A 16,321-nucleotide genomic window follows, 5' to 3' on the forward strand; every position below is an offset into this window, starting at 1 on the left:
AAACAGCTAAACTGAGCAATCCAGACCTCAAGGGAGAAACCTCGGCATGAATGGGTCAGACATTGAGGTAATTAGTCTGAGGACATAATCAGTATCACTCCCAATAAGAGGCCTGTAGGCATTTACAACCGGTGCTGTGCTGAGTGCTGAATAGACACGACTCCCTTGCTGAGTAAACATGACTCCCGGAGTTGTGCTGAGTAAAAGTGACTCCCGGAACTGGGCTTAATAAGTAAAAAATCCCAGTTACTGAAGAGAATTGTCATCTAAATATTATGTGCTTTTATCAGAGCCCCACCCTCTCACGCTGATTGGCAGAGTCTATTCTAATCTCAGAAAATTTCAGTTGTGCTCATTTAACTTCCTTTATTCTCAACTTCCTTTATATTCTCGAGTAGTGAGAGAAGCACCCAGCAGTTCTCAAGGACTTTTCTTGGCGAGAACACATCCAGAAAGAACCATCTGTATTTGCCCACTGGTAAGATTTATTTAGAATTTTGGGAAGGAACCAGTTTGTTTCTGGAATTGTCTAGGCTGGAGACTACTGGGACATCCAAATAATACTCTTCTTTTAACTGAATATATAGAAATTATGGATTTCTCTGGCAACCACCTGAGAGCCCATTTGGGTCCTTGCAGCTTTCAGGGTACAGATCTTCCTCCTGGCTCGGCCCTTTCCCCTCAGCTCTGCCTTCTCTGCCAGGGCGGCTGGATTTCTCAGCATTAGTAAGATGATCACAACTTACTAATGAGAAACAGCTTTCATTTTCGAGCTTCAAACATCCTACTTCCTTAGTCGTGGTGATGAATTCTCTCTCTTTTCCCTGCTGTTGAAGTCATTAACAAGATTAAAAAAATATCCAGAACAATATTATAGAAAATTCAGGGCAAGGGTTTGTCTGAGGCCTGCTAGCGGAGCTCTGGGTGCCAGCGGCCCATGGCGGGCGTGCAGGGTGCGTGACTCGGCAGATCTGGTGAGCACAGGCCTTGTACACTCCCAAGTGGGAATACTATCAGGTTAGGTTTTCAAACCGAGTCTTTCAATCAATACTACTCATTTCAAACGAAGATGCAAAATGTCCCTCCGAAAATCAAGTGACGGTGTTGAAAGAGGGGAAACGCCATTTTCTGACTTCTAGGGCCCGCCCAGCCGTGACTGTTTATTGTTCTCGTTCTGCGCTTTTCTGCGTCTGTGACACTTTTTATTTACCAACACATCATGGAGACTGTTCCAGGTCATAACTTTTCTTCTCCTGTTCTCTGGCCTTTTTTTTTTTTTTTTTTTAATTTAAATTCTTTATTGTTGAAAGTATTACGGATATTTCTCTGGCTTGCCTTTTGACTTTTTTCATGATTCAGCTTTTGAACAGAAGCTCTTACCTCTAATACATGAATGAATGAATGTTCAGTTGATCATTTTTCCCCTAAGGGTTAGCACTTTTTGTGTCCTATTTAAGGGTCTGTCTACTCCATCATGAAGACATCCTCTTAGCGTTTTTTATATAGTTAGGCTTCGGATCCACCTGGATTTGCATTTCTATAGGTAGAAGGTTCTCTTTTTTTATGGCTATCCAATTAATCTGTCATCCTAATATAAAAAATGCCAGGGGCCATCATGACCAAAACAACCGGACAGACGACCCGAACAGCAGGCTGCGTGGGGTGACAAGGCCGGCAGGGGGGTTAGTGAGGGACGACCAAACGACTGAACAAGCAGGCTGAGTGGGCGACCAGGGCTTAGTCTGGGAGGAGCCTGCAACTGAGGTGTGTGCCCTTCACTGAGGTATGTGCCCTTGACCGGAGTAGAACTGGGGACCTTTCAGTCCACATGCCCACTCTCTATCCACTGAGTCAAACCTGCTAAGGCTGTTTGTTTGTTTTAAGGTGTGTGTGTGTGTGTGCGTGTGTGTGCGTGTGTGTGCGTGCGTGTGTGTGTGTGTGCGTGTGTGTGTGTGTGTGTGTGTGTGTTTGCATGTGGATGTGCAGTTATGCCAGTTTCCATTTCATGGAAAGACTATCCTTCCTCTCAGCTCAGTCACTTCACCTTTCTGAGCTTTGGTTTCCTAGATGTCTTTGCAACACCTGCCCTGCCTGTCTTAGATTAAAAAATGTAGTTACCAATGAGGGTCAAATGACAAAGTAGGGAAAATGCTATAAAACTATATCATGCTTGCCCTGGCTCGGGAGCTCAGTTGATTAGAGCGTGTTCCCATAACCCAAAGTTTGGGGTTTGATCCCTGCTCAGGGCACCTACAAGAAGCAACCAATAACTGCATAAATAAAGGGGAACAACAAATGGATGTTTCTCTCTAAAAATCAATAAATTTTTAAGAAGAAAGAAAGTAGATTAGCGGTAGAAAATAGCTTAGGGCTGGGGAGCTTGGGAGGAAAGTGGGAGCAATTGCCAAAGGGTATGGGGTTCCTTTGGGGGATAATGAAAATGTTCTAAAATTGATAGTGGGGATCATTGCACAACTCTGTGAAAATGTGAAACTCCATTAAATTGTATGGTATGTGAATTACATCACAATAAAGATGTTTAAAAAAACCCACCATGCTTAATAAATATGGTCTTATTATATCATTAAAAGTGGCTCATGGATGAGGGTACAACAGTGTGAATGTACTTAATGTATGTAATGTCTTGGATGGTGGTGATGATTGCACAGCAGTGTGAATCCACTTAAAATGGTTAGAACAGTAAAATTTATGTTATGTATATTTTATCCTTATGAAAATTTTAAGTGACTCTTTACACTTGTCCTTAGGGTTCGAGGTGCTCCATTTCTTGGGTAGAGGCATAGAGTAAAGCAAGAACATAAAGGACCCTCATCCTGTTCAGAACGTCAAGAAAATATTGAAAAAGCTAGGTTGGTGACATGAATATTGGCATCGCAACCCAACAATTACCTCAGTTTCCTCCTTTCTAGATCAGTGAGTGGTATGGGTCTTAGTCTGCAGTAGTTTTGGGAGGCAGGTACTGGCCACCAGCCAGTTGCAAAACATGCATGTTAAAGTCGGTGACTGTAACCTCTTCTATCTGCCTGTGACTGTCTTATCATCTCAACGCCAAAACAAAAACCAAAAGGCTTACAATCCCAGCGGTGAAGAACTTTTCAACAACTAGCTGACTCTCTTCGAGCAAGGCCCAGGAGGGGATGAAATAGATCAATTGAGATGCAATCTCTTTTCCTTTCCCTCACCACTTCCTGCAGGGAGTAGACAAGGCCCAGAACCAAGGCCAGATGCTAGAGTCAAAGTGGGAGTGAGGCTAGGGCCTGTGAGTCAGTTATGTGCCACTTAATGAAGAAGCAACAAACAAAGCACATGCACGTTCAGGAGATTTTTGTTTCGCTGTCAGTATTTATCCCTGACTAGTGTCCTGTGGTTCAAGTCCAGATCAATGGGAAGGGTGTGCTGCAGCACGCGGGGAGGAGCTTCAGTCCTTCTCCACTTTCAGAGCCAAATCGGCGTTTAGCCTGAGTCTCCAGAGCAGGGCTTCAGGCGGGAGCTAAGATTTACGCCGGTGGAAACCACTTGGTGGTTAAGTCAAACCAGGCTGTCCTCACGGTGCAGCGGGCGGGGACCAGCTCCCCCAAGTCCTGCAGCACCTCCGGGTCTTCCAGCTTCCCCGGGGTGAAAGACACCATACATTATTCCTTTCAATAACAAATAGACACAGACATATATGTCAAGATTGAGGCGAGAAACTGTTTAGAGCAAGTGAATATGATCCTTCCAGATCAAAGTAGGAAGGTAACTAACTCAGGTTCCTGATTCACGGGCTAATTATTCACCTTCCTTTTAAAAAAGAGCTAAGACTGGGAGGGCCTAGGGTCAATACCTTACAAAAGACACAAGTGGAAGCCCTGAGACACCCCCTCTTGTCCTCCTCCTTGCCCACACTCATCCTCAGCACGGCCCCGAATGCCTCTGTTGACCTTTAATAAATAGCCAGCTATTTCTCCAGCAAAATGGTTTTATTTGGGAATAACAAAGAATTGAAATTCAGGACATGTGGTCTAATGGGGTACACATGCAAGTCCAGAGAACAAAGGAGAAGAACACTCTTTATGCTGTATAGTCTGGTTACACATTCAATTTCTATAGGGAGAAACTGAATGTGTAACCAGACAAACAATGGGTCCGTGCTGCCTGTCGCTACTCGAGCCAATTAAGCAGAGACAGGGTTGAATCATATGTGAGCATTTATTCCAATATTGCTGGCAGTATGGGAGAGCAGCAGGTCGTCCACAAAAATCTGCTCTGGACCCTACCATAAGCCGACTGCTTAGATTGGTAGAAGCACAAGGAAAGTAGGCGAAAGGGCAAATGGGCAGTTTCCAGATATGCAAGGACTGGGATCTTGGAGGGAATGGCGATTCTGGTTTCTGCAGCAGAGTTGTTCATCTTTCCAAGATAACAGGCAGCTCCTAATGGGGAGGGCAGGCTGCATTCCCAGGTGAACCCCCAGGTCCGGAGGGCGGCTGCCAGCAGGTTAGGATGTGCCTCCTTTAATCAGAACGAAACAGTCATGGCTAACAGAGCATGAGTAATATTTCTTGCAATTCTAGCTGGTTCCTTAGAATTCTATTTCTGTCCCTACCAGATGGTCATAGGATAATGATTTTTCATTGGCTGAGTTATGGCAGGCTCCCATTGGCTGAGCTGTTACCAGGCAAGTTGGAATCTCTTCTTCCTCCTAAGTAATGTAGTGCACTTCCTGTTCAAGATGCAAGGTATGTTTCTGACTGTTTTGTGGTGAGTGGCCCATCCCTGAGAGTTCTCTCTTCACGCCTCCTAGTTTCCTGTTGAATGAACCCTCACACCGCCAGTGGCTGACCCGTGTCTGCCAGGCTGGGCCTGGGTGCGGACTGGGGGATGAGCATGAATTCTCGAGGGAGCCAGTCCTGGGTTTATTTGCTGGTCTTGCCGTTTGTCAGCTGATGGACATTGAATTTAGTTTCCTCATCCGTGCACTATGTCCAGTCATTAAAATAGCCACCTTACAGAGGCCTGAGCGTAAGCAACAATGGTGGCGAGAACAGTGGAAGGCCTGGGGCTACTCGAAGTACTCGGTCCGTTCTATCTCCAGTTATTCTGCTCAGGTAGGCATTCAAAGCTGGGGCCTGAAGACTGGTCCTTCTTTTTTTTTTTAAAAAAAAAATATATTTTTATTGATTTTTTTTACAGAGAGGAAGGGAGAGGGATAGAGAGTTAGAAACATCGATGAGAGAGAAACATCGATCAGCTGCCTCCTGCACACCCCCTACTGGGGATGTGCCCGCAACCAAGGTACATGCCCTTGACCAGAATCGAACCTGGGACCCTTCAGCCCGAAGGCCAAAGCTCTCCACTGATCCAAGCTGGTTAGGGCAACTGATCCTTTTTTAAACCTCTCCAGTTACTTCTCAGACCAGTCAAGTTGAGAACCATCATTGTGTGTTAATATTTAGACAGTGATTAACCGCTTGGGGTCTTAGAGACAAACAGACCTCATTTTGTCACTCACTAGCTCACTTGGCCAAGTCCTTCAACCTCTTCAGGCCTCAGTTTCCTCATCCATAAAATGGGAACAAAAATAGCATCCACTTCTGAGGTGAAATGAACCAGTTTAGGTGACTGTGTCCAGCGCATACACAATGTTTGATAAATGTTAGCTGGTGCCATGAGGCCAACTCCTTTTTCTTAGGTGACAGAGAACCCAAAGACCTTCTGATCTTTGTGCATATTCCACTCTGTCTTAGCTCAAGTTCCTTGCTTTCCCAGCACATTGCTTATTTCAAATCCTAAGTGTCAAGGGAAAGAGGGCTAGTATGTTATCGTGGAATAATCCTGTGTTTGGTCCAACAAGACTGAGTTTGAGTCTGTTACCAGTTTGAGTCTCAGTTTCCTCATCCAGAACACGGGAGAACGAGACCCTGCATTGCTGTGAGAATTAGAGAAAACGTGTGTAAAGGATGCAGCATCTAGGTTATTGCATGATTGTCAGCGTTTTGGTTATAACATGTACAAGATGTGAAAACAAAAGGGCAGGAAACCCCTAAGAAAATTCAAACAGGAAACAGAGACAGAGGAGTGGACCGGGGATGAAGAAAAGCCGGGGAGGGCCTGGGGCTCAGGGTCCTGGGGCGCAGACCTCCATCCGTAGTACCACCCGGCTCGACACCACACTGGCCCTGGTGACTCCTAACCTGGGAGCCTGGCCAGGGCTGGGCCAGTGTTGTTACCTCAGGGCTGGGCTGCCCCACCCGCCTCATGTTTGTGCAGAACCTCCCCCACATTTCTGCTAGCAGCCCGCTCAGACCCAAGGGGAGCCCCTGCCCGCCCCCCCCTCCCCCCCCCCCATCTGAGGGGCTGGGCCATGGCTTCGTACAGATTTGAGCCACTGCCCGGAGGGACGGTTCCTCTCCCCAGACATCTTTCAAGGAAGAATGGCATTTCACTTGCCTGTCTTTAAAAACGACAGGGGTTGTTACTACTAAATGTAGTCAGCTTAAGTGCTTTCCAACGAGGCACGTCCAGCTTCCGGTGTTTAGTATGCATGCTGACACCTCCGCTTCTGAATGGCTGGAAATCGGGCATCTGTCTCTTTAAATAAGAAACACTACTTGTCACTCATCTGCCCTCCTGTCTTAGGAATCAAATTTATTCTCTAGTTCTTTCTGTTGAGAGAGTTTCTTTCTCAAACACCAGATTCTGCCCTTCTGCCGCAGGGACACGTTTGCACAGTTCCCTGGTGACGTTTAAAAGCCCTGATTAACGTGCTAGTGAATTCTGACTGTGCTGACTAGAGACAGGAAGTGGTGAGAGACGAAAGTGAAAGGAAAGTTACTGGAGGCGGTTCCATCCCCACCCTTTTCTTCCTGCTCTGTTTCATGGTTTCCCTTGCCCCCCCTCTGGTCGTGTGGAATGTGATCGTGTGAAATTGGGAGATTAGGGGCCTTGGGTCGGGGGCCTGGTGACTATGGTGCTGCTGGGACAGGTGGAGCAGGTGAGTGCCGCTGCGGAGTGGCTTCTGGACACCGAGTTGCTGGGACTTGCCGAGTGAGGACGCCTCTGGGTCCCGCCAGGATCTCCACGTGTGTTTCTCTCTGAGCTACAGCCACCGGCCTTGCTCCTTCTCAGCTCTGGAAATCTCCAGTTCCTCTGCTAGTTTCTCAGTCTCCTCAAACCTCAGCGGCCTCAAGCAAAGACAGTGTCTCCTCTCCCTCCTGCTGGAGATTTCACAAGACTTTATGTTTTGCTTCCTCTCCGTTTGGTGCTGGGGCAGAGGGCTACGTGAATCCTTCTGTCACCCAATGTCCTGGGTCCTTGGTCTCGAAGGCCCACTGTCCCTTTCTCCCCCTGCCCTATTCTGGGTTCTTTCTTGATCCCAGCTTCCTACCCTGGGAGGTTCCCAAAAGACAGCTCTTGAAATCTTTTGATCTGTATCCCTGAATGGATCTGTGTCTTTGCAAAACCTGTGGTTGCTTTGTGTGTGGGCACTATTTTTTAACTATGTGACCGGGAGCAAGTACTTTCTCTGTGCTTCTGCTCATTAAATGGGGTTAATATGAATACGACATCATGAGGTGATTGTGGGCATTGCAAGGTGGTAAGAGGTAGTAACTGCTTGCGCCTGGCTGGCCAAGTACCCAACAAGCGTTAGCAATTATTATGACAAATGTATTACTTGTATTATTTTACTCATTCTGTTTCCTTTTTTAAAAGTAAGCACTTTGTGTAGTTTACATTCTGTGCATTTCGCCAGGTTCCACTTTCTAACCACTACACAGTATTGAGTGATAGACGGCTTCCCCAGTTCTCTATAAGGACTTGCCCTCTGACCCTTGACCTGATCCAACTTGCAAATCTTTGCCAACCTGATAGGGGTAAAGTGAGTATCTCCTTGCTTTCTTCTGCATTTCCCAGGTTACTACGAGTTTGAGTGTCACTGATTCACTTTGGCTGTTTGAGCACCAGGTCAGGGAACCCCATGTTTGCACCCATTGTCTGTCTACAGGGATTCTTTTTCTTGTCCATTTGCAGGAAACGGTTGTATGCTCCAGACAGCACTAGTCCTGTGGCAGGTGCTGGGAACACGGGCATGAGAGATGCAGCCTCTGGCCTTGTGAAGCTCAAAGCCTAGGCCAGGAGCTAGTCACAGAACAGAGGGACAGGGCTGGGCTGGGTGCTCAGGAGGCAGCAAGGGTCGGGGACTCCCCCTGGGCCGGATTTAACACCAACAGGATTGCATTCCTTTTGTGTTTTCGCTCAGTCTTTATGAGCAGAATCAATGGTGTGAAGGACACCGGTGTTACCTGGCACCTTTACCTAGCCCAGTGACGGCAAAACCTTTTGAGCTCGGCCTGTCAGCATTTTGAAAAACCCTAACTTAACTCTGGTGCCGTGTCACATATAGAAATTTTTTTTATCTTTGCAACCATAGTAAAACAAAGACTTATATTTTTGATATTTATTTTATATATTTAAATACCATTTAACAAAGAAAAATCAACCAAAATAATGAGTGTCATAGGTTTGCCATCACTGAGTCCTAGCCCTTCTCGGGGGACAAGGCCTGTCCAGACACCTCACTCAATCCTCTGAGCTGTAAGATGGGTCTACGTCATCTGGAAGCTTATATTCCAATGTGGAAAGAAAAAAAGGAAGTTTCAAGGAAAGAGGTGTTTTTTGTTTGTTTGTTTCTACTTTTAACATCAGAGAACATCTCAACTGACTGACAGCAAGAAGGCCGGGCTAATGTGTGTTTTGTTCACTGTTACGTCTCCCAGACTCCAATCATGATGAGGGCCCGAGGATTTGCCTCTTGGGTAAGGTTGGCTGGGTTGATTCCAGGGTTTTGTAAGCCACTGAGGGTGGGATCTGGTGGCCTAGGGGCCCATGGAGGTGACTCTTATATTTGAGTGTCGATGGGAAAACTACGAGACTTAGCTGTGGGAGTTAGCAGACCCTCTGTGAGCTGTGGTGAGTGTCCCCACAGTTTCCAGATCTCAACATCTCTCAGACGTGCTCAATCAATATTTATTGAATGAAAACATCAAAATTATATTTTTTATGTTTTTAAATATGTTTTTTATTGATTTCAGAGAGGGGAGAGGGAGAGAGAGACAGAAACATCAATGATGAGAGAGAATCATTGATTGGCTGCCTCCTGCACATTGAGGATCGAGCCCACAACCCAGGCATATGCCCTGACTGGGATTGAACCCTGATCTTCTAGGCAAAACAAAGCATTTATGATAAACCTAGACTATTGGTAAATTCTGGAAGTAAAAAGAAAACAATCTTAGTCATCATTTAGTCCAGCTTTCTCATTTTGGAATATGGTAATGAAACTTGCCTCTAAAACACCCAAGCTTACAAAGCTAAAACTAACAATTTCTTATTATGAAATTGTGGGAGGTGCCACACACAGTTAAAACAGGAAGTAAAAGCCCGCTTCACTCTTCATTCGGCTTAAACTCTTGGCTTGGCTAGACGAGCGGAAAGCAAGCAGCGGTGAGGGTCCCAGGCCTGTGAAGAAGCAGCGGTGAGGGTCCCAGGATTTGCCTTTGGTAAGGTCAGTTGGGCCTCTGGGGAGGAAGGCCTTTGATTCTAGGGTTTTCTAGGCTGTTGAGGGTGGGATCTGGTGGCCGTGGGCTCCTGGAAATGAGCCTTGTGTTTGAGCCGAGAGCCTGTGGGCCCACAGATTGCACATCTCAAGGCCTCTCTAGCTTAGGTCTGTGGTCGGCAAACTTGGGCTCGCGAGCCACATGCGGCTCTTTGGCCCCTTGAGTATGGCTCTTCCCAAGCCTTAGGAGTACCCTAATTACGTTAATAACAATGTACCTACCTATATAGTGTAAGTTTAAAAAATTTGGCTCTCAAAAGAAATGTCAATCGTTGTACTGTTGATATTTGGCTCTGTTGACTAATGAGTTTGCCGATCACTGGCTTAGGTTGATGCATTCCTGTTTGTTTTTTCTGAAATGCTCCAAGTACAGTGATTCTTATGCAGGTGAAACTTGTCAAAGAATAGAAAGCAAATGTTACATCTCAAAGAACTTTGCTGCTACAGCTAACCATTTCTCAGCACGTACCCACCCACATAGATGCCTACTAACATGAACACACACAAAAACACACACGCACACATGCACACAGCCCTAAAAGTTCAATCATTTATTTATTTATTTTGAGAAATTTAAAAATTACAGAGGAAATTACTAACAAAATTCGAGACTGTACTTGTGGGGTTTAGCATTTATAGGTGAACCTAGGAATGTCATTCAGTTTGAAAATGACAGGGTTTTTTTTTTTTTTTTTTTTTTTCACTGTTCAAATTATTTTTTTTTTTTTGAGAGTTTTCAATAATAATTTTTATTTCTTAAAGTATTACAAAGAGTATTACATATGTCTCCTTTTTCCCCCCCATGACATTCCCCCGGCCCCTACCCCCCGCCCCCCCCCCCCCCCCCCGTGTCTTGTGTCCATTGGTTAATCTTATATGCATGCATATAAGTCCTTCAGTTGGTCTCTTAATCCCCCCCCAACCCTCCCCAGGCTCCCCATTGTAGTTTAACATTCTGTTCAATGTTGCTCTGCTTCTGTAGAAAATGACAGGGTTTTGTTGAGGTTTGAACACCTTCACTGGGCCGTGTGAAAGCGCTGGTTTCAGGGCCTGCGGGGACAGTGTTTGTGTGCAGAGTGGACAGCTGGCAGGTTCTGGGGGAGCCCCCACTTTGAGGTGGCCACCCCGGACGGGAGGGAGTAGCCACACTATCACTGTGGGCTGCGCCTGAGCCATTTTCAAGTCCTGTTGAGCTTGGAATGAGGTGCAGGTTTTTGTCTCAGACGATGACTGCAAGTTTTGGATTCCTTTTCCCGTTATCCATATCCCTAAAGGATCTGGGATGCTGCTGGAATATTGCCAGAAGGATTGTTTGTGATTAGATGAGATTTATTTGTAGTTAAATCGTGGCCATAAGGCAGTGGTGGATTTGTGGCTGAGGTCTAAATTTAGGCTTCAGCATGTACTAGCTCGGTTTATAAGGTTCTGACCTCTCTCTCCTATAGTGAAGTTAAGAATTCCTGTTTTTGTGCTTTGGGGTGATTTTTTGGTCTTTTAAAAATTTTTAAATAATTTTAATATTTAAAAATAGAATTATACTAGAGGCTGGCGTTGCTCAGTGGTTGAGTGTCGACCTGTGAACCAGGAGGTCACGGTTCAATTCCTGGTCAGGGCACATGCCTGGATTGTGGGTTCGATCTCCAGTGTGGGACATGCAGGAGGCAGCCAATCAATGATCCTCTCTCATCATTTATGTTTCTATCTCCCTCTCCCTTCCTTTCTGAAATCAATAAAAATATATTAAAAAAAATATTAATCTAACCAAGTTTCTAGCTCATCAGTTTGTACAGTAAACTTAGGCCCCAGGGTCCCTATAGTTAGAACCCAGTGCCTAGCAGCAGCCTGTGGTTAATGGTGTAGAATCTTGTGCAGGTGATTGCTTTCCAGGCACTATGACTAGAAAATTAGGTGACACAAACAAACAAACAGACTGACTGTCAATCGTACCAGTGCGTCCTGGAAACCTGAGCCAGGAAAGAAACCTCACTAGCATTTACTAAGTGGCCATTTTGATACGATGCAAAAATCATTTAGGAAACATTGTCATGTTTCGGCAAATATGATAAAAACGAGCGCGATGAGCTGGCTACAGCGGACAGGAGCCCAGCCCCAGTCATATTCTAACTAAACTCCTGTTCTAACTACAGGGACCCTGGGGCCTGCGTTTACTGGACAGTCTCATGAGCTAGAAACTTTGTTAGATTAATATTTTTAAAACGTACATATATTTTTTTTTATTTCAGAGAGGAAGGGAGAGGGAGAGAGAAAGAAAAACATCAACTAATGAGAGAGAGTCATTGGCCTTGAATTGTAATATACATACAGGGTGGGCAAAGTAGGTTTACAGTTGTGAGTACACGAAACACAGAGTTTATTCTTGAATTATCATGTGTTCGTTATTGTATTGTAATTAATAATAATTATTATTAACCTACTTTTGCCCACCCCTGTATATATATACTGTCAGAAAACACTTTTGAACAAAAGCTTTAAAAAGGTTTATTTCTTTTGACTCTAATACTACTTCTGGGCAATTAGTCTAAGAAAATAATCAGAGGTGTACATAGAAATTTGCATTTTAAGATCATCCTAAATGTAATCAGAGACTGGTTGCATAAATTATGGTCCATGCATTTGATTAGCTGCTTTATAGATTTTAAAATTCATATTGTAGAAGAAAAAATGAAGATATCAATGTATTTACGACATTATCAATGGAAAAATACACCTACACCTCAAGAATATGGTATGTTCAATTGTGTTCCAATTATGTCCCAATTAATTAATTAATTATCTGTCTAGATTTAGTGGGACAAACGCAGGTGACCAGGAGTCAGCAATAACGGCCTACCCCCTGGTACTTCAATGTCTAGAGAGCTGAGCCGAATCGGAACACATGAACACACAAGACAGAATTAGTATGCAATCACACAGGGTTTATTTACCTATTCCTAGTGGGTCCTAGGCTCCAGCAAAGGCCACCCGGCGATGCACACCAAAAGACGGACGATGAAGACAGACAGACAGGCGGCCGCAGTTGGTTCAGGCTCACACAGCAGAGCAGTCAATCAGGGGCTTGTCTCACGGAGTGACGTGGCTTCCTCCTCTGAGTCAGGAGACATCGGCTGGAGAAAATCTGGTGCTTATATAGCCAGTAGTAACCGACTTGTGTCTTATCAGTGTGGGCCAGACGGCGTGTCTTTGCTAGGAGCAGGATGTTTACGCTAAGGGCTCAGGGCATTCACATCAAGATAGAGGGGCGTTCACCACATTTTGGAAGTTACAGAGTATTGGGGTCTTCACACAGCAAACATTTCACACATTAATTATTTCACACAATAATTATTTCCACACATTAGAAGGGTTTCCTTATGACCATAACATTATTATAACAAATTGTGAGGGAAAATATATAGACATAAAATATTTGGTACAAAAGACAGTAAAGTATTATTAGGTGTTTATCTTAGGATGATGGAATCATAGGTAATTTTGATTTTTTCTTTCTATCTTTATTTTGTAAAATGAATACAATAAGGATTGTTATCATCAGAAGAAAATAACTGGGGAGGGGGAAAAAAGAAGATCCTGCTTGCATTAGACTCTATGGTTGATTTTATTCTGTAAAATAAGATTTTAACACTGGTTAGAAATGATATAAAATTTTAAAGACACTGAATCCAATGGTACCCAACAGGGCTGGACCTAGTTTAGGCTCATTCGAGTATATGAATACAAATGGATCTTTAAATAGAGATTTTAATTTAGAGGTTTGTACGTACATTTATAATGCACATGGTAAAAATTTGAAATGGGGAAAAACGTTTTTTCCGGTTCCCTCGTAGGCCTTCCCCACACTCATCCAGGCCTATTTCCTCTTCTCCGAGGCAACCACCGAGCAGCCTCCTGCGTGTTTTGTTCAAAGATCTATGAATTCTGAAATCGATGCACCACTTAATAATACATCACATAGATCACACATACCCAACCATGATGCCCTTTCCGTTCTTTTTAATAGTTGACTAGAGTAGCATCGGACATGGTTAAAAGCTTATTTAACTCTTCTGATTTTCACTAAACAGTTGTTTCTGCTCCTTTATTATTTCAAGCAATGCTGCCATGAATAACCTGTACATGCGTTTCGTACAATGATGTTTAACACTTTGAGCGCCAAGCCTGTTTAGTCTTCCTTTCTGTTTCAGTCACTGGTGTCTGACAGGGCGCTTAACGTGTTAAGCTAATGTAGGGGAAAAGTCCTGCAAGTTAAATTGTGGGGTCAAAGGAGCTGTACATTTTATATTTTGACAGATGTGGCCAAATTACCCACCTGCCTTTTTTTGTTGTTGAAAGTGGTCTTTTGTCATTTCAATTTGCTTTTAAAAAATTGATTGTGAATGAGGTTGAACATCTTTTCAAATGTAAAAACGCCATTAGTTATAAAAAAATAAAGCCACTAGTACTTTTTTCTCTGTCTACTTATGATCTTTACACAGTTTTCTCTAAGTATAACAGAAAACCGGAAAGCCAACAAAGAAAGATTGATAAAGTGTATTTAAATAAAAACGAAAATATTCTGAAAAAAATTCACAAAATTCCAAAAAATAAATAAATCTTGCACTGGGAAAAAATGGGCAGTAATATGTAATAGGAAAGGGACTAATTTTTTTTTAATAGGACTCCTACATGGACACAGACAATGGGGCCGTGAGAACCTGGGGCAGGGGTGGATGGTTGGTCTTTCTCTTTTTTCCTTAAACTGACTTATAGGAGCCCTATTTATTTATTCCTTTTATTTTTTAAAATATTTATTATTTTTGCACCATTTTCTTTCGCTCTTCTCTTTTTTCCTCTCATTTTTTCTTCTCCTTCCCCCATTTTAGTTTTTCTCTTTCTTTTCTTTCTTCTCCCCCTTTTTTTCTTTTTTAAAAATAGTTCTTTATTATTGAAAGTATTACATATGTCTCCCTGTTTCCCCCATTGGCCCTCTCCAGCTCGCCCCCACCCCTGCCCCAGGTTCTCACGGCCCCATTGTCTGTCTCCATGTAGGAGTCTTATTAAAAAAAAATTAGTCCCTTTCCTATTACATATTACTGCCCATTTTTTCCTAGTGCAAGTTTTATTTATTTTTTGGAATTTTGTGGGTTTTTTTCAGAATATTTTAGTTTTTATTTAAATACACTTTATCAATCTTTCTTTGTTGGCTTTCCGGTTTTCTGTTATACTTAGAGAAGCTCTTCACTACTGTAAGATTATTTTTAAAAATTCTCCTATGTCTTATCTTAGTATTTTAATTTTAAGGATTAAATCTTTGATCCTTTTGATGTAAGGAGTTCAGTTAGGCTTCATTTCAGCTTGCCCCAGAAGTCTACCCATTTGTTCGAACACCATGTGCTTAAAAAGCCACCTACATGTGAAGAGCCTTTTTTGGTGGTGTGTTTGATTTGGCCATTTTTCATTGTTAACTTCTAATGAACATGTTCATTTCTAATTTCATTGTTAACGTCTAATAGCCAGAGAACATCGACTGTATTATTCCTGCTTTTTGGAAATCTATTCGAGCTTTGCTTGTGGACAGGGTTGGTGATCATTCTGTCTGTGTTTGAATGCATGTGTATTTCCCACCGAGAGGAAATGCCTGTGAGATAGTTTGTCAGCTGTGCTACACGGGTCTTCTGTGGTCTTCCTACAGTCAGCCTCCTAGATTTTTTAGTCTCTGAGAGAGATGTGTGAAAGTTTCCTGCTATTTGGGGGAAAGTCAGTTCTTTGAGTTCTTTTGAAATGTTCAGTCCTTCTAGTTTTTTTTGTTTTCTTGTAAGAACACGCATGTGATTGTGTCACTCCTCCGTGATCTTGTCTCCATGCCTGGGGTTCTTCTCTCTCCTCAGGTTCCCCAAAAGCCTCACTTCCTGCCCCTCCTCCAACGCACTTGGTTCCACTCTCTTAAACACAAGAACACACCAGGCTGGTGTTTAATGTTTAATTTCATTTACACAGAGGATGCCTGCATGCTTTCTCCTTAGCACATTCCTTTTCCTCACTCTCCCCAGCGTTGTCTCTTTCCCCGCCACCTCCAGGAAGAACAACTGGGTGAGTACGGTATGTCTCCCTCCAGATTTAGCTTTTACACACGTGTCTGTAGTCACTGAAAATCTAATTGTATTGCTTTGTGTATTTTTAACAAGTAGGTGTATGATTTTTTTGTTATACTGCAACTTGCTTTTTTTCCTCACTGTCACCATAACACATATTTGGAATCTCTATCCCTTTGTAGTTCGGAAGATGGAGTGCACTTTTTAACCTCTGCACGATATTGTGTGGCACGACTACGCCTTAGTTTGCCTAGTGTCCCTGCATTGGAGGACATGTGGGGTGCTCCTAGTTGTTGGAGGTTACCCGTCACGCTGTGATGAGACACCAGGAACATACCCTGTTGAGCACCCAGGTGTGTTTCTATAGAGTGTGGTTTAGGGGATGAGCTTGCTAGTTTGTCTCTTTATATGTCCGGCAGTTTTGTTTGTAGCACTTTGAATATCTTCTGCGAGGTGCTGGCCCCTTATTTAAGATGTTGTTTGAACAAAGGCATTTTCATGATAACCGATTGCTTCGGCCGTGAGAGATCTCGGCCCAGCAGCCTTTGTGAATCCAGCGCAAAGTGTGTCTTTTGAGATAACCATCTGTTCAGTTTCCTGACTCAAGAAGACTTGT

At 43.6% G+C, this 16,321-nt stretch overlaps 1 protein-coding gene across 11 annotated transcripts in view; it reads left to right on the top strand.

Annotated features, from left to right (window-relative positions):
* Nucleotides 1-389: 389 nt before the first annotated feature.
* The window catches only part of CASP8 (caspase 8), a 38,620-nt gene continuing 22,688 nt past the window's right edge, over nucleotides 390-16,321 (top strand). For 2 of the 11 annotated variants that reach the window (XM_070421828.1, XM_070421838.1), the window contains exons 1-2: nucleotides 9,101-9,565; nucleotides 15,888-16,058. The gene's annotated coding sequence lies outside the window, so the exon portion shown is untranslated. Of the gene's footprint in view, nucleotides 479-6,816; nucleotides 6,995-9,100; nucleotides 9,566-14,737; nucleotides 15,704-15,887; nucleotides 16,059-16,321 lie in introns of those variants that run through there. The other 9 variants (XM_070421830.1, XM_070421831.1, XM_070421832.1 and 6 more) reach the window with 9 other exon arrangements.

Source organism: Myotis yumanensis, unplaced genomic scaffold (genome assembly GCF_028538775.1).
Source record: "Myotis yumanensis isolate MYYU_CA2020_CCGP unplaced genomic scaffold, mMyoYum1.0.hap1 SCAF_8, whole genome shotgun sequence".
Classification (NCBI taxonomy): Eukaryota; Metazoa; Chordata; class Mammalia; order Chiroptera; family Vespertilionidae; genus Myotis; species Myotis yumanensis.